Source organism: Dermacentor variabilis, chromosome 5 (genome assembly GCF_050947875.1).
Source record: "Dermacentor variabilis isolate Ectoservices chromosome 5, ASM5094787v1, whole genome shotgun sequence".
Classification (NCBI taxonomy): domain Eukaryota; kingdom Metazoa; phylum Arthropoda; class Arachnida; order Ixodida; family Ixodidae; genus Dermacentor; species Dermacentor variabilis.
In genome coordinates, this window is record NC_134572.1 from 94,315,003 (window position 1) to 94,333,739 (window position 18,737).

The window sequence follows — 18,737 nt, forward strand, 5'->3', positions numbered from 1 at the left end:
GAGTTGGCGGTCAGGTTTGACCGAAGTAGAGAGACGGGAGAGCACTTCACTCAGCAGAAGAAATCGGAGCCCTCCTCTGGCGTCCGGGGGCAGCGGTTTTTATACTCTCGCAGTTGAGGGCAAGAAGGAACCCCTCAAAAGACGAGCACGTGAATGTACAATGGGCTAATGGTGACGCACACTGTCGTAGCGATGCCGTAGCACCATGTCGTGGCGCTGCGCACGATCTCGTAGCACCTGGTCGTGGCGCTGCGCAGCACACTGTCGTGGCGCTGCGCAGCATACTGTCGTGGCGCTGCGCAGCACACTGTCGTGGCGCTGCCGGTCGGACACAATGACTGTAACGAGAAGATGGTCCCTGCTTTGGCATCGCCTGTTTCGGGCACAATGACTGGAACGAGATCCCTGCTTTGGCATCGCCTGTTTCGGGCCCAATAACTGGAAGGAGATCCCTGCTTTGGCCTCGCCTGTTTCGGGCACAATGACTGGAACGAAATCCCTAGGCGGTCGCGTCGCCGCAGACGCGCCTGGAAACACCTGGCGATGAGTGTTGCGGTGACGACGATCGGGCCAAAATGTCCGCCGCCCCGCCGCCGTCGCGCCGGCAAAACCACGTGTCGCAGGCGAAACGCAACACCGCAGACAATACTTAAGCAAACGAAGGTGGCATTGTGTACTTTTCGATTACTTGTTCTCCAAAGGATGGCTTTGTAATCTGTGAGAGTGGGCTGGTAAAATGAGACCACGAATGTAGATATCTCATAACTCTTCTGTATTAATTCGAAGCATTCTTTGGTTAATCGCACGCACTTTGTGGCACATGGATGCAGCGTCGTCTCGCTTCAGGCCTCTTAAATCCAGTTCATTATGAAAGATATTCAAGTGCAGGGATGTTGCAATGAAACTCCCGGGGGGGGGGGGGGAGGGGGAGGGGGCGCCATATGATTCCAGCTTTATTGCGCTAGCAATTATACTCCTGTCGATTTTCGCAATAGCCTTGATCTTCTGTATATGTTTATGTATACGTTTGCTATATGTTTACCTAAGCGTTATATGCATAGTAGAGGCAGTACTATTCACCAGCTAAAATTGCCAATATCAGGCTTCTGTAGAATGTCAGGACATGTACTACAACATGTTAAAATATTTAAGGATGCCAGAAATTTCGCCCTCGCGTATGTCGCATTCGTGTATAGAAACACCCGCGCACCGTTAAGACACCGCCTGAGCTTCAAGCACAAAGCTAAACCTTGCGCGGTCAGTGCTTCGACATTCTTGCGAAACTGCCAATATTTTCCAGCATTGTTTGGTAGTTGAAGCGGTTGAACGTGCTTGACTGATCTAGAGATACGAACAGCGGTAAATAGCTTCTTGTTATTGATATCAAGGTTCTAGAATGATTTTTTTCCAGAGCTGTTACTGCGAACCTATTTGGAAGGAAAAGTTACTGCTACGAACTAATCAATTGAATGTTCATGAAAATCACGTGAATCATTTATAAATTACACTTTCCAAGGCTTTTGTACACATAGGCATATTGGAAATAATGTAATAGGCGATGTCATTCGTGTCCCCACCTTAAGATATCATGTGGATTTCATCTAGTTTATAAACTTAAGAAAACAGTCCGTACATAATGATAGGCTGTATGTGAAGTCATAATAAGAGCTATTATGTTAGTTATGCAGGTGTTTTACCACCAGGGCAATCTGAATTTTATCGATAACCCATCCTTCTGTATTATTGTAACAGTTAAATACAGAAACCTTTCCTCCCTGATAGTTTGGTTGAGAGAACGGGCTGGAGGCGTTTTTATTTATAGCATTTATAAGGCTGTTCGTAACTATCTAAATATGTGCGAGCAGCTTGGCGCCGTGTCTGTACAGTCCTTAAAGGAGTCCCCTCACAGAGCATTTGTTCGGTACCGGACGTGCTTGCGCGAGAAGACCAATTGGGCCTCAGTGCTCATTTATTCGCTGCGCCTGAAATGCAGGAAACATGGCAATGGTTTCAATAACAGCGCGAACTCAACAGAAAGGAAAACTGAAAGAAGCAGAAGCCGCACAGAAACAACCACTACAACTCTGTCGAGGCAGCAGGAAAGGGGTCTTTAGTGGTGTAGCAGCTGGCGCTTTGCACAAGGACGCCGCGCCCAATATGCCGGCAATGATTCCAAGGGAAAGACGGCAAGAAAATGGAACAGCGCACGGCGAGAGCTCTGCAGCGCCGATACGAGCGGAGCTTGGTTGAGGCAGCTGGGTCCATAAGAGCTCACAACGTTATTTTTTGCCTCTGTGCTTCATTTCTGGCTATTTTCATTCTATCCCCTTTTCTACCAAACAGGCAGTAGTTATGGCCCTCGCGGGCGCCGTCGACAGCATGTTCTGTCCTTTATGTTTTCTCTGCATTTGGGTGTGGAAAGCTTTTAGTAGTAGTAGTAGTAGTAGTAGCAGTAGTGGTATTAGTAGCAGTAGTAGTAGTAGCAGTGGCAGTAATAATAATAATAATGGTCGTGATTGGGGTAGATACCCGCAACAGCACCGAAGATATTGCTAAGCCAACATTCATACAAATCAGCCCTTCACCTCTCTAGATACACGGCTACTGAGAAGCTCCTAGAATTGGGAATCCACAATACCCTAGAGGAGCTGGCCGAGGCATGAAAACTAACCCAGTTGGGAGGCTATCCAAAACTGAAGTAGGAAGACTTGTAAGGATTCGCAAATGAGCTAGTCTGCAACTGGAGGATCTCAGGATCCGATATGAATAAACACACACCTCCACATGTAAACATCCACTAATATACCACAGAAATTCAACGATAGACCCAGTACCAAGAAACATGCATCCTGAACGTCAAAGGACAGAAGGAGAGCAAGAGATAAAGCTCTACCTGAACACTTGGGTCTGCAGGATACAGTCCACGTCGACGTTGCGGAATACCCAAGTCGATATGCCTTTTCTATAGGCATAGTCAACAATCAAGGCTTGGCCCACTCTGCAGCAATAATAAGTAGCCTGCATGCATGCAGAGGAAGCATAAGAGGCGGCTAGCTATAGCTCGGGCTATAAATCGCACCACTGCCAAAATAATTTTTAGCGATTCTAACACTGCAGTTAGAAACTTTGTCAGTTACAAAATCTACTAACCGGACCTGCAAGTTTTGAACAAATATCCTCCACCTGATCCGCAGTTCCAAATCATCTGGGTCCCCGCTCATTTCTCGCAACCATCTAATGACGCTGTCCACAATTATGCCCGAGGTTTCGTCAGCCGGGTGGTGGGAGGCCTCGATCTGGGTTCAGTGAGAAATTGCATGGTGACCGTTTCACGAAATTACTATGAACTACCGCGAAGGTAGACAAAAATACCCCCCACCACATAAATCACTTGATAAACTGCAGCAGTTTACCTGGAGACAGTTGTAGACTAGCTCCTTTATCCTCCCTTACAAGTGTTCACTAATACATCCGTGCTGCTTCTCACCTGAATGCAGGAACGCCGACGCCCATAAGGCGGACCTGACACATATATTGAGCAACTTCCCCGGCCTAAACCCTAGGGCGGAACTCGAACTTAGCACCACTTCAGACTGGGAGGTAGCGGTGTCCAACTCGGATCTCGCAGTCCATATGTGGACCGTCAACTGGGCTTTCGAGAGAGAGAGAGAGAGAGAGAGAGAGAAATATAAGGAAGGCAAGAATGTTAACCTGTCAAGAGTCTGGTTGGCTACCCTACGGTGGGGGAAGGAAGAATGGGAAAGACAAAAGGGGAAGAGAGAAGTTATAGAAGCATGCTTTCTCAGAACGTCTGGCTTGCGTGAGCGGCTTTAACTGAAGTACTGTTCGTGTGACTGGGCTTTATAGATCGCCAAAAGTCAAAGGCTTACGGCCACCTCACGCCGCCTGGCAGAAGAAATAACCCAGTAATTGAAATAATTCTAAGATCTGAAGAAAATAAAGTTTTTCCTCCCCCTCCTGGGCAGCAAGTGGTTAAATAAAAAAAAAGTCGCAGTTTCGCACGATAGGCGAAGCATTAATTGCGCCGCCAGCAAATTATCAGACAGCTACACGAAGTAACGTGAGTAGTTTTATCGGGGGTGTAAGCAGCTGTAAACATTCGCTCACAATCCACATTAATAAACACAGTGTCACGTGCGCATAGGCAAACATGAACATATGGCACTTTCACGGTAATTAAAACCTCAAACCTCATGCAATGCCCCAACGGGGCCTTTGAGGTATAACTAACTAACTAACAAACTAAATAACTAACTAACTATCTAACTAACTAACTAACTAACTAATAAACTAACTGACTAACTAAGTAACAAGTATTCTTCACTAATAGTGAGGCGTCAGAATGGGCGAAGTGATATGTACTCAATCAATGGCATTGAAGGTGGTGTTCACTTTCAGGCAATTACACGTTTTTGTTCGATGTCGACCCAGAACTCCACTCAAAACTACCACAATATCTACCCCGGAATCTGGAATCCCTCTACTATCGACTTCAACTAAACATTGGAGGCAGGAACAGTCTTCTTTTTCGCAATAACCAGACTACAAATCTATGTTGTGACAACTGCGGCGCCGTGAAATGTCAATATATAATCTTGGTTGAGTGCCCAGCTTACAGAGACGAGCGACATTGATATAAAATGGATATGTAAAAGCTCGACCAAGGCCTCTTGACATTGAGATGTATGCTCGGTCTCTGAACTTGCCCATCAAGAGAGCGGAAAGCCCTGGACTTCTTGTTTTTATCTATTAAGTCAATATGTTTCTTCTCTAAACTATGGTTCACGCACGTCACCTCATCTAGACTGTGATTTTGTCTTCTTTTATTGCAATAACCATTGTATTTTACCAATATTATCTCTCTTCATCGCCTCTGACACTAATTTAACTGCCGATAACATCACAAGGCGTGCATTTTATTTTTCCCCTTTATTACTCTGTCCAACTTCTTCGAGGGCCTCTCTTCTCATTCGTCCCATTTCCTACAGACTATAGCATGTAGGCAAAAGCATGCTAGCTAAACATACTGCTTTCACAATAGAAAGCTTTCTCTCTCTCTCTCTTTCTCTCTCTCTACTCATTCAGCCGCTGTCGCCACTGTCATTCCCCCCACTTTCTCCAATAGTTCTTTGACAGATAGCACATACACCCAGACAACGCCAAATGGGACCTTGATGCTAATGCTCTCTCTGTTTCCCTGTTGATTCTGCACCGACTTCACTCAAAACAACTACATTCTTCTGTCCGAAATTATGAGTGTAGCCAACAATCATGAACGCTTTTGGCAGTTTCTCGTTCCTATGTTTGCAGTCATCGTTTTAAGTACTTTGTATTGTTATATCAGAAGCCACAAACATCAGAGCTGCTTTAAGCGAGCCTTTCACTCTAAATCATCTTGAATTGTTCTACATGGTCATTCACACCGTCACAATCCGAAAAGGGAAACTCATCGGTCGAATCCCATTTCTCCTTAGACATTTAGCCGCGATCTTCAGTTGCGCTTGGAATGTTCCTCTCAATCTTGTGTGGGAGCGTGGGCTTTTGTCCATGACGCATACTGTAGGCGAAGGCACCGTCGATTTAGTGCCCCTGCCGATTTCGTAAAAGATTTGATTTCAAGCTTTCTTCACCATTGTGCCCACTTCCCTTGGCTCCGGTAACCTCCTCTTGTTCTGTTCCGAAAGCACTGACAACGTAATGTACGTGTAGGGCACCATCAATGAAAACCGGGGCATTGTGCAAGTGCACACACCCTCCGCAACCCCAGTACATGTTGGGCGGTGACCTAATTGTCATCTCCCATACTAAGACTGACAACTTTGCATTTCAAACATTCGTTCCTGCACTGTCCTCCAAGCGCTTTCTCTGCTGTTTCTTCTTTTTTATTTCAGCATGGTAAGCACTGCACCATATTTCATAGCCCCACAACATTGAGGTCGCCGCTGCACACCACGTTGAAATTCATGTCCCTGTTCACGTTCACGATGCCTCTCGTGCACTAATCGTCAGAGGGACTGCAAACTTTCGTATTTGTTCCGCGAAATTTCTCTCTACCGCATAGCTTAGCACGAGGAGGTATTTCTGGGTTGTGGCTAACTCGGTTCTTCCCCTTCTGTCTCCGAAACCGCTACAAGTTTGACTCTCCCCCCGCATCTCGTCTCCCTGTCCTCTTCTCTGGTTCCATCTATTTTCACGCCTCTGCAGCGTTCTTTCATACTATCTTTTACTTTGGTTCTCGTATTTCTTTCGCGCCCAGTGGTAAGAAGTGCGTAAGGTGAAGCAACCTCTCCTTTCAAGCGAAACTTCTACGCAAAAAGAAAAACCTAATGTTTCTCAGCGAAGTGCGAAAATGGGGAAAGCTTGGCTAGAGTAAGGCTTCAAAAAAGCAAAATAACATAAAAAAGCCGTCTGTCACCAGCTCCTCTTCGCGCAATCCCTAGACCGGCAAGCCCTGCGCTTGCTGGTCTAAGGGGGAAACTCCTCGAGGGGCGACATTTTCTAAACCAAAAAGTAGTTTTTTTTTTCTGTATTAAATGCGAATCTGCTGAATTGTGATATCGTCAATAAAGGGCTCTTCACTTGAGCTTGATCGACAGCTTTCATCTTCTAGCGCATTTTGTTTCCTTCGTTGAGGCCACAACTTCGTACAATACAAGGTAGGAATCGCTTAAGACAATCGGAATACCGATTAAGAAAAAAAACGTGCCTTGCGAAGGAATTATTCGCCGGAACAGCGTCGTTTCGTTGGTCTCCTACGAAAAATTATATTTGTTTCTCGTGGTAAGTGTCTGGTTGCTTGTCTTAAATTCGCAGTTATTTTTTTTTCCTGCGCTTTATTAACAACGTGTGCTCATGGTTACAGATTTGGTGGCAACAAAGCTCGAAAGTGTTATGCCGAGAAAGAAAGGATGAGTAGAGCTTGTTGTTAGAGCTGCTTTATAACAATGTAGTTCGTCGTCAATACAAATAAAGGAGTAGTTGTAAAAGTGAATTAAAATCACGGGCGGTTGTTCGTCAAAGGGAAGCTGAAGAGCTTGTAGAATTCAATAAGACGCTTATATACAGATGCGGGAACCTTATAAACCATGCAAGTAAAATTCTGGGGGGGGGGATTTTTCACTTAGAAGCGACGTAATCGTCGGTTAAAATTGCGCTGTAGCTCCGCCCCCCGTCGAGCACCGCGCGCTGCTGCTGACGCTGACGATGCGAGCGGAGACCAGAAACCGCAGCGTAGTGACGTCATCACTGGTGTTCCGTTCCTTCGCAGTCTCCGCGACCGTGCCTGACCGTGTTTATTTCTGCGTGCGTGCCGTCTTAAACTGCTTCGCTCGGCCCTACATTCCTTTGTTTGTGTGTATGTAGAGTGGTAGTTGACGTGCGCAGCATCAATTGAACTTGTAGGCCGATCATGCCGGCATTCTGTGCAGCCTACGGTTGCACAAACACCAGCGGTCACGACGATGTTCCGATGTTCCATTAGTTCCCGCAAGACAAGGGGCTTTCAGCCAAGTGGGAGGCTGCTGTGAAGCGAAAGAACTTCAAGCGCTCAAGAACAATAATGCTGTACTCTAACCACTTCCGTGACGACGATTACTACCAGAGTGTATCAATAAAGCGTGCTTTGGGTTCCCCTTCGTGTTAGCGTGCAGAACGGAAGGTGCAATTTTATCTCCCACCCATGACGCAAGTTTGATCGACGAGCGCTGCGAATTTTCTATTCGCACGTGTCTTATAAAACAGCCTGCATGCCATTGTAAAGTTGGCATGTGTTGGCAAGCCGGCTCACGTCAGGACGCTGCGCTCCTCCTTCTCTCGCACACATAGAGACACCGACCATCTCATGTAGCCGACGGAATTCGCCGGTTACGAGTACCGTGCGAATGGCGCGCTGATTAAGGTTCTGTATTACACGTGGTACAACAGCCGGTAAACTTTTCCCGCGTTTAAACCGTCTGTGTAGATTGCCGACAGCTTTGGGGCAGCGCACAAATGCCGAAGATCGCATCACCGCTTACGTTTTACGAAGAGGCATGCTGGAACATAACACTACAGTTGTTTGCCCTGAAACGTGCTCACTGGATCGCTGAGTGCAGCTTAGCAAAAAACATACTCGCCAAAGAAAATTTCCAACACGAGGAGATGCTAACACTTCGCCTTCGTTCACGTGGAAAGCACTGCTTGCACCAATTTTTTTGCTTCTTGGAGAGGCCGGCTCTTCGCAATCGGCTCGCATATGTAGGGAGTAAAGTGTAAACTCCATACAAGTGATCCTGCACGCGACACCGACAAGCGAGGTGATGGCTGTCGCGCTCACTCGTCGCCTACAAGCCGAGCTCCACGCGAGCGACGGCTTTGAGCGACGACTTCCCGGTATGAGGGCAGAAATATACGCGCCGAAACTGGCGTGACGCGTGCTTTATCAATTTAAGTTGGTGTATTTTACTGTAAAAAGGAGCATAAAATATTTTTGGAGGTCTTAAGCTAGGTTCTTATTCTTGCACGTGTAAAATTCAATAGCTTGTTCGTTCCGTGCGATCGACAGTAGTATTTGAGTTATGTACATCCAGTTCCGGCTTCGCACTATTGGCGGGTCGCTCATAGCACATCCGGGCGACGAGCGACGAGTTCTAGATTTCTAGAAACGAGCGATCGAGTGACAACACCGAGCGATCTTTTCAAGCGACGGCCTGTTTTGTCGCTCGAAGCCGTCGCCGTCGCGCGCAAAATAGCTCTCGTGGTGTCTGGACTTAACGCCGAACTCCTCAGAGAAACGCAAGCCCTCAAAATTTTCTTTGACCGTCTCAGCAAAACAGCACCAAACTACCTTGCACCGTGCTTCATGTGTAGCGGCAGCAGTTGGTCCGAACGGACACCATTGTTGACGTCTTGAGGCGCCCGACCAATCAGAGGCGGAAACGAGTCGCGCGAGCCGCCCCGAGTCTGCTGCTGCACTTTTCGTTGAAATAAAATATGTTTGCGCTTTCTTTCGCTCAATTTCGATGCGATATTCGAATTCGGAGGGTTGAAAACCATGATGTACTGCTGTTCACACATTTTTTCTGGAAAAGCTTTCAGCTTCCCTTTAATGCCGGAGGACAACAAAGAGGAGGCTCTTAGTCATGCTTATCTGCAGAAAGACGAATTCTGAAACGAACGGGCATGAACACAATTCCGTATACGCTGTATCTTTGGTGGGAATTGAGGCTTGCACATACGCATGGCAGAGTTGAATGCTTATTGAATGTTTTTCACTGCCCAGTCGTCAATAGAACAATACATTTATTAGGCTAGCATAAAACCACCTTTATTCGCCTACACTACTGATGAAATTAGGAGAGGTTCAATGGAAGTATTTGGCATGTGGTAAAATAAAGTACAGTTTAGCTCATTTGTTTTATGCGGAAGAACTGGGACACGCAAATGGTGTTGCTACGAAGTGTTGTTAGAACGCCGAGTAGTACCCGGGGTGCCACCCTGCGGCATACAATGCCATAGGGTGTTCTTAACGTGGTTTGATTGCAATATAAGCACGACGATATGTGGAGAAGAGCTGAATGTCACTGTGGTGCGTAACGGGTGCAATAGCAGCGGCAAATTTAAGCAACTAAGCGGTGCATCTCTGTATTTCAGTTAAAAAGAGGAGGTAACGAACGTAATTCGTTCATATGTGTTCAACGCAGAGCGGATAGAGGCTGGCCTTGTGTGTTGAAGAAAACGTGCACTAAATAAAAGACAACACATTCAGGTTGCAAAAAACCTTCATGGTGTGTTTGCACGCTGGAATTGCTTCATTTTGTTATACTTTTCCTTACAGAGCCTTTGTTTTGGGCGATGTATTTTCAATTTAAAAGCCAGTTTCTTAATTCCAACAAGCTATAATCTATGGAAAAGCATCATCTTACAGTTTCCTGAGTTCCTGTGTTGGACTTGTCATCAAGTTATCATATTCTACAGATGATGGCGGAAGTAAATTTGCAGTAGCTCCCGATCGAAGTGCTAATGCAAGTGAGAAAGAAACTGCTTTTATTTAATGTTATACTATCTTTAGTCGATCATATAGCAACACGGTCAAGAAGAACCTTATCTGTTGATGTGCACTAAGTGGCCCCGTTGTATCTATGTGAATAAACATAGGGTAAATAAAAGGCAGCGCAAATATCCAAAACAGAGCTCTGTTGGCTACGCTCTACACTGACGTCGGAGAAAAGGTTGAATTGACATATGTGCTTTGTACGACGGTTCGCTGTGTTAAGAACATCATACCAGGTACACATGAAGCAGCCAGAACAAAAAAAAAGCAACCGATGTGTACTACAAGACATCAAAGAAAGGAAACAGAAAAGAATAAGGTGGGAACCCATACATGAAATACTTTTCATTTTGTTCGGCTGCTCTGCAACCATGTGGCTTACCAAAATCTTCTTATTGATTTCTTATTTTGTTTATTTATTTGCATTATCCCTAAGGGCCCTCATGCCAGGATATTATAAAGGGGGGGGGGGACACAAACATGGAATATACGCAAGAAATAAAACTAAATGAAATAAACTCACACAGAAGGAACATAAAATAAATATTAACAGGGGTATATGCACTAATTCATGAAATCATAAGAGCCTTCTTGCACAATATGTTAATATGTACATAAAACAAGTGATAACTAATATGCTACCACTAACCACTTTCTTGAAAAAGGTTCGGAAAGATGGTAAGTTAACTTCAGTAGCTATGCGTGATGGTAGGTTATTCCATTCTATTATTATGCGAGGAATAAATGACCTTGCGTAGAGCGATGAGCGGCACGTTATGCATTTTACTTTGTTAGCGCGGTCATGGAGTGGGAGGACTGCAGTGCGTGGTGAAAAGAAGTCATCGTGAAGCGTGGAATGGTGATAAAGCTTATGAAATAAGGTTAGGCGAGCAATCTGGCGTCGACGTGATAGTGGTTCTAACGCGGCGCGTTGTTTTAATGATGTGACGCGGGTGAAGCATGAATAAACGGAAAAGATGAAGCGAACAGCACGGTTTTTCAGAGATTAAATGTTGTTGATAATGTATGCTTGATCGGGATCCCATATGGCGGAAGCATATTCAATTTTTGGGTGGATCAGCGTGATATAAGCAAGTTTTTTTAAAGTGATAAGGTGCCTGCTTGAGGTTACGCTTAAGGCCGAATGCTCGCTTAGCTGATGCTAAGATGGTCTTAATATGGTAGTGACAAGTGAAATGAGACTGAAGATAAAGGCCAAGATACTTGTAATTTGGCGCAAGTTCGACACTAGCCTTATTGAGAAAGTAGGCGGTAGGAAGTCGAGTGGAATTGTTCGTAAATGAAGTAGCTTGGTTTTAGACGTATTTAGTGACATTAGCCACGAGGAGCACCAAGCAGTCACCGCATCAAAATTAGTTTGTAGGGAAAGGCGGTAAGCGTCATTATTAATATTACGATATATAACACAATCATCTGCGAATAGTCGAATTAGAGATGAGTCACATTTAGGTAGATCAATAATAAATATAAATAAAAGTAGGGGACCAAGTACGCTGCCCTGGGGGACTCCAGATGTTAAAGGAACTGAAGAAGAGTTACAGCCATTAGCACAGGTGAATTGCTGTCTGTTGGATAGGAAATCTTTAATCCATGCAAGGACGTTTGGGTGAATATTTAAGTGTGTTAATTTGTTTAGCAGCCTTCGATGAAGAACGCGATCAAAAGCTTTAGAGAAGTCAAAAAACATTGCGTCAACTTGGAATCCTTCGTTCAATGAGGAAAATATATCGTTAGTAAATCCGGCCAGTTGAGTGTCGCAATAACCCCTGCGAAAACCGTGATGGTACTTGAAAATGATATCATGGTCTTCTAGGTAGCTGATGGCTTATGTATGTATGACGAGCCCGAGAAGTTTACATATGTTGCTAGTTAATGAGATAGGATAATAGTTGAGTGGAGCAGAGGGATAAACCGATTTGAAAATTGGTATTACTTTCGCTATGTGCCAGTCATGGGGAATAATGCTGGATGATAATGATTGTAAAAACAGGGCTGATAACACTAGAAAAATGTTTAGTGAAGAGTTTTTAAGTATCTTATTATTGAAACCAAGGCGATCAGAGCTAGTAGTAATTCTAGTAGTACTAAGTTATTCAACAGCGCAAGAATACCAGATTCAGTGATGACAATTTCTGGCATTGAAATGTTAGGCGATGGCTCTAATATTGGCGAGGAAGTTATTTCTTCATTGGTGAACACTGATGAAAATGCATCGTTCAGAAGCTTCGAACACTCAGTTTCAGTGACTGGTTCTCCGTCAGCATTAATTAGTACTATATGAGGATAGGAACTCGGACTGATGATGCGCCAGAATCCATGAGAATTTTGGTTAACATAGTAGACAGGTCGTGACTGAAGAAATTACGACGGGCTGTTCTAAGCAGGGACTGATACTCTTTATCGCAATTCTTGTACTTGTTCCATGATGACAGGAGACCTGTGCTCATTGCTTGGCGGTATAAATGGTATAAACGTTTTTTTTTCTCTCATTATTAAGATGACGAAGACGATATGGGAACCAAGGTGAATTTTTATGATGTCGGATGCGATGATTGGCACATAATTATCAACAAGGTGATACAAGGTGGTTTTGAACGACAGCCAGTTTAGTTCATTTGTGCGAGATGAATACTGAGCCAGGAAGTTCTCACAAAGGGTGTGTAGTTCCGAGTTAATCATCTCAAAATGAGCGCGATTGTAACAATGAATTCGCTTAACGGTAGTTTTCTTTTCAATAACTGGATGCGTGATGCACGCGGTGATAATGTCGTGTTCGGAAAAACCATTTAAATGCAGGATATCAGAAAGAACGTCAGGGTTATTTGTTAGGACAAGATCAAGGATATTTGAGCGCGTAGCGGAGTGACAGGTAGGACTAATAATAGGTTGAGCAAGAAAAATGTCTAAGCAGGAATGAAGAAAGGCGAGGGCTTCTTTATCACTCGAACTAACACAGAGAGCGGGCCATTCAATGTTTCGGAAATTAAAGTCGCCAAAATACGAGGAAAATATAGCCTCCTGAGACCCCGCTATGGGGATTTGTCCAATATATTGGACATTCAGAAGTGAGACAGTACTCCTGTGACAAGGCTTTCTTCCTCCTAAAACCGCGCTGTCTAACTTATTGGACGCCTGCTTGCGCCATCTATGCAGCATTTATGAAAATACATCGTACAAATTCCCACCGAAACAGTTCCACAGTGGCGGCATTCAGCAGCGCGGCGTATTACGGCAGCTGCCGGAGAAGTAAGCACTATTTCTCGTATTCCTACCAGCTTTCAAGGCATATCCTTGATTTTATAATAAAGTTAATACAACAGCGTACGCGCGGAATACGAAATTTAAACTGTTAACGCTCTTACTTTTTTTTACGCTTCCTTTGATTTCGCGTGTCCATTACGTTGGACGCTAGGACTCAACCCGGTTATTTTGACCGCGCTTTTGCGATGGCCTTGTTATGAAAAGCAGGCGAGTACTGTTAGCATTTAGCTGCTTGTCGACGAAATCGCGTCTCTTTTTTTTTGGGGGGGGGGGGGGGACCGGCCTCGTGTGTCTGATGAATTAAGCCGACAACTTTTCTTTTTTCAGTCTATGGTTAGGATTCGCAAGGCAGCTGTGGCAGGCCGTCTCGTAAGAGAAAAAAAAAACACATCGATATCCCTCAATCAGATGTGTGCATGTACAACGCCAAGATGGGTGGTGTCGACAAGGCAGACCGAATGATAAGTTACTACAGGATAAAAGCACGCGTTAACAAGTGGACAATCAGAGCCTTCTTTCACCTCTTCGACATTGCCCTCAGCAACTCCTGGGTGCAGTACACGCGGGACATACGCTCACTAAAGAAATAGCGGAAAGAAATACTCAAATATATGCAGTTCCGCCAATCTGTTGCTGAGAGTCTCGTGGCTCAAGGGAAGCAGGATGAAACGGAGAGTGAGAACGAAGCCGAGTGGCATCTCCCATCAAAGCAGGCTCGACTGTCTCCTCGAGAACCCCAAGAAAAGAGCACTACCCACTGCTCAATGCAGGCAGACACTGCAAACGCTGCCCGTTGCAGACTACAGGGCTGCGACATGAAAACAAAGTTCTTTTGCACCAAATGTCGGCTCTTCTTCTGCATCACAAAGGAAAAAAAGGCGTTTTGAAAATACCCACATGAAGTAAACACAAGAGAAACATTTTTGTTGAGACGAGGAATGCTCTTTTTTATGTACTTCATTCACTACTTTCTCTTTCGAGTTATGAAAATATTTTTGCACGCGAGTTTGAGCGCAATATCTGCGGTACGTCATTACGTGCGCGCTGGGTGAAAAAAGACCGGGTAGCATCCCAGTGTCCAATATATTGGACATCGCGCTGTGCTGAAACTATCAGGGCTATTGAAAAAACATTTAACACTTTTCACCTTCATAACCCTACTGACCTATTCTGAAAGTTTGGGAAAAATCTGTGCACCCAAATACATCCCGGGTCTCAGGAGTATAGTTATGCTTACGGCACCTTAACCTGCAAGTTAATGCTTTGGAACATCAAGCTCCCTCGAATAATAAAAAGTGGTATATCGCAGGGTTCGAAGAAATAACGAATCAAATCAGTGCTGTGGAGAAGAAAACTAACGTACGAAGGCTGTGATTGAACTGGTAGACTCGCAATGATATAATTGCAAAACTTGATTGCCTCTGCGCTTTGCGCAGAGTTAATCAGCCACCGCGTGGGTTGGGTATTGCTTGGTAAGGAAATGTTCGTCACACTTTTTTTTTGTAAAGTTAGGTCAGTTTGTTCTAGTGTAAAGGTGCGATCTAGTTGTTTAGGAATATGAAGATTGCCGAGAAGTTATCCTAGAGATAAGCTGCGCTTTTGCGGCTTGTTTGCGCAACTTAGCGACGCTCATATTGGCTTTACCAGGATGAGATGTGGTGATGGCCTCTTCTTATCTTTTGATTCTCCTTCTGTGGGACAAGCTTTCCGCTATGGTTGGCTGGCGTCATGCAGAGGTCCGAAACGTTTGAGAAGTAGCTAGGCGGTTAGGTGGTTAGAAGTAGTTAGTAGTTAGGGTGGTGCAGAGATATTTGAAGTGAAAGAACCAAGGACTAACAACGGTGACGCTCAAATCAGAGAAATATTTTTAAAAAATTTCGCAAAATATAACAAAGAGCTCACTGCATGGATAATCTACAGATAATGTCTACACTATAAGCACAAATGCGGTTTGGTCAGTTATTAGCCCCGCTCTTATGCTACTGCACTATTGGTGCAGCTCGTCAGCCTTTTGAGCGCATCGAGGACCTTTTAGAGGTACCAACTCTACCTAAGGTTCCACCCGGCCATCAATTCTCTTTTTTTCAGAGTACGCTGTTTAGTATTGCTTGAATATACTGTTCTTCGTCTACGATCGGGCTCTACGTGTCCCTCGCCCTTTGCTTTGCCTATCCGCAGCTTTTACCCTAGTTTCTGGGAGTAAATATTTTCAGCGCTATAAAGTGGGTCGCGCTTAATTTCGACCATAATTTTGCAGTAACATCATATTAGAAATGACAAAAGTCATTCTTGTATTGGAAGAGTAAAAATTTACGAGCATTCGAAAGATTGGAATAACGAATTAAATAGTGTCATATTTATTTTTTCCTTGAATATATTAGCCACTATATAGAAACTCGAATGTTTTGATTAAATATTTTGAACACACGACTTTGTGAACTATGCACATTAAAGCATAAAACTGACGAAAAAATGCAACTCTTATTCAAGTGGCCATAGTGGATGTATAAGAAAAGATTACGCAAGACAGCACGATACGTTGTCCATGAAATCCAACTTTGCCAGCTAAAATGCGATAATGCAAACTCAGTATTTGCTCAGACATGCTATTCGGCTTTGGGTATTGTTTGGAATTATTTATGAACGCAGTGCTTCTGTGTTCTCTTTGAATTGAATAGTTTGTTGCAACATTGTTTATTTTAATTGAAAAACCTGAGCAGGCACCATTCAAATAAGTGAAAGTGTTTACACATTTTGCAGAATCAGCTCTGCATGTCTCGATAAACGGTCTCGATAACTGCTTTCTGATGATGGATGGCCTTTTATACTCAGAAGTGTCCCCAGTATGTGAAAAAGACGTTTAGCTCTTCGAAATGCCCCATTTTCACTTTTAAATAAACATGTTTCATTATATGCAATTCATAATGTGGGGAACTTAACTTAGTGAACACTTGAATATGACTCTTCTATTTTATTATTTTTGAAAGCTCCTGTTAATTATTTGAGAATTACTCAATTATCTTTTCTTTTCACTTCCCTTCTGGCACTGTTTAATTCTTATTCTATGCAATCTTGGATGTTACTGTTCGCACACCACAAAATAAAAGTCACATTGTGTTTGTTTTCTTTCTCAATGACTGGGATGATAACTGCTTGTACAATGTATTTGAACTCCTTGTTTACGTTTCGTAGTCAGTGTCTTTTCTGGTGTTTTATTAGTTGCAACCTTCACACTCGTTTGCAGCACACATTATAAAAGGTTGTTTCTGAAGAATAGTTTATACGCCAGCGCCGTGTTATAGTGTTCGCTTCAAACACGCAAGCAAGATATACTGAATGCCTCTTAACCATGAAAAATCAGCCTTCTACACTGGTTCATGCCGAACACGGATACCTAACGCGTACGGCTTGTTTAGAAGAAGGAATTCAACTTGCAGCCATCCAAGGGCTAGCTCTAAGTTTGGTAACCATAAAGCTACCGAACAGTTAGGTTGTCGCTTGTGCATCAATGCACTTCGGTTATTAAACAAAATAGTCAATAAAGAATCGTAACCCATCAGAAAACGTTTTGACATTTTGTCACGGCAATGCTACGTTGTTGGTCGCCAAGGTGGAACTTTCTGACAATTCGCAACGTTGCTTGCACTTACGAAAAACTTCGTGGTCACCTCTCTGACACACTTGCACCTTTACAATTAGGTCATATTACCAAAACACTCGTGCACCTAGATTTAGGTGCGTGGTAAGAGAAGTAGCTAGAAAATATTCAGGAGTCTTACACTGTGGCGCCTACAAGCCTGCGTTTCGCTTGTAGACGGTAAACCCTGCAATTGAAACTGTTTTTTCACCATTTAGCATACAAATGTTGCCTTCCGCTAGAATGCTGCAAGGTACAACGTCTTAATTGTTGAGACAACAGGTGTCATCAGAAAAGGTTAGGTACGCGTTATAACAAAATCAACCATCATAAGCCAGAAATAGTTCAGGTTGCGCTCATTCATACGGGAATAAAGTTCCCGCGGTCAAAGAGAAATGGGGAGAGAGCGTTATGTATACAGACTGAAGGAGGTGGTTGATTACGGGCACCTTTTTGCCGGAAGCACTTAAATTAAACGGAACATTGTTATTCGGGACACCAATTATGACAACAATTAAAGTAGGAAGGGGGTGCCATCCAGATGGCTTCCCCAGTATATGAGCTGCCACGCGCAGCTGGAAGTTTCCGCTGATGTCTGCGCGATGACTTTTAAGTAGAAACTCTACGAACAAACACATTCATTGAGTTTAGGCACGCCTATGCGTGCTTAATCCAAGTGCTCATCTTCCTCAGTTGCCTCTTCGGTGAACATCATTGTTTCAAACCAATGTACGCCGTAATTACATGAAAGCTGACTAATTAAGTGGACCACGATACCCGACTATTCTTATAGCCGGCGCTAAACAGGAACATCGGTCGAGCGCGCGGAAGGTAGCCAAATACGTTTAACAACTTTGTCGAAGCGTATTTTCGTAGAGCGCGTAGAATGCCTACGAACCTATTGTTTATTTACTGATTTCGGAAGCTAATCTCAGCCACTCGCATGCCAACTTCCCTTCATATAATCCTTCATAGCGAGTAAGCATTGGTTTCAGCCTTCAAACTATAGCACTTAGGTTGCATATGACGGGACACCGTAAATACATGGAGATGGTCTGCTGCGGATTACAAAAAAAGGAGAGCAGGCACCCACAACGTTTCCGCATTCGTTCCGGCAAACAATGGGGCTGCATTTTCTCAACATTCTACGGTATCGTCACAACACGTGAAGGCTCTTTTGTCCCCTCAACAAGTTGACGGGATGCGGGCATTATGTGGAGGCAGAAAGAAGCGATCTTCCAAATAGTAACGGTTAACGTTGAAGAGGTCAACCTCCTTTGCGGCACGAGTTCGCTTCGGTGCTGCTACCTTTCTTATCCTCCATGAGCAGACATCACATTTAAAGTAGACACGTCGAAAAGGGCATCGGCTACATTTATAAAGGGGGATTAGACACGCCTTCAAAGACGCTAACGTACGAAAGAAAGCAATGATGTCGCCACAACTGTTCGGCGATTGAATCATCTTTTCTGTGCACTGGCATATATTAGTGCGGGTGTACATCACTGACTAAGAATGCCTTTGCAGCAACGCTAACAAAAAGAAAAAAATATGGACTTGGAATACAATATAAGTAGCCCCTTATATTTCATTTGAAGTACATGACTGGGGTAGTTGGATTAGTGCGGGAGAGGCCTTTGCCCTGCAGTGGGCGTAACCAGGCTGATGATGATGATTTCATTTGATCACTTTTTTTTGTTTTGTTCATAGTGTGGAAACAATAAAGAGAAAACTGCAACGTTACATAAATAATGTCGCTGCATCTTT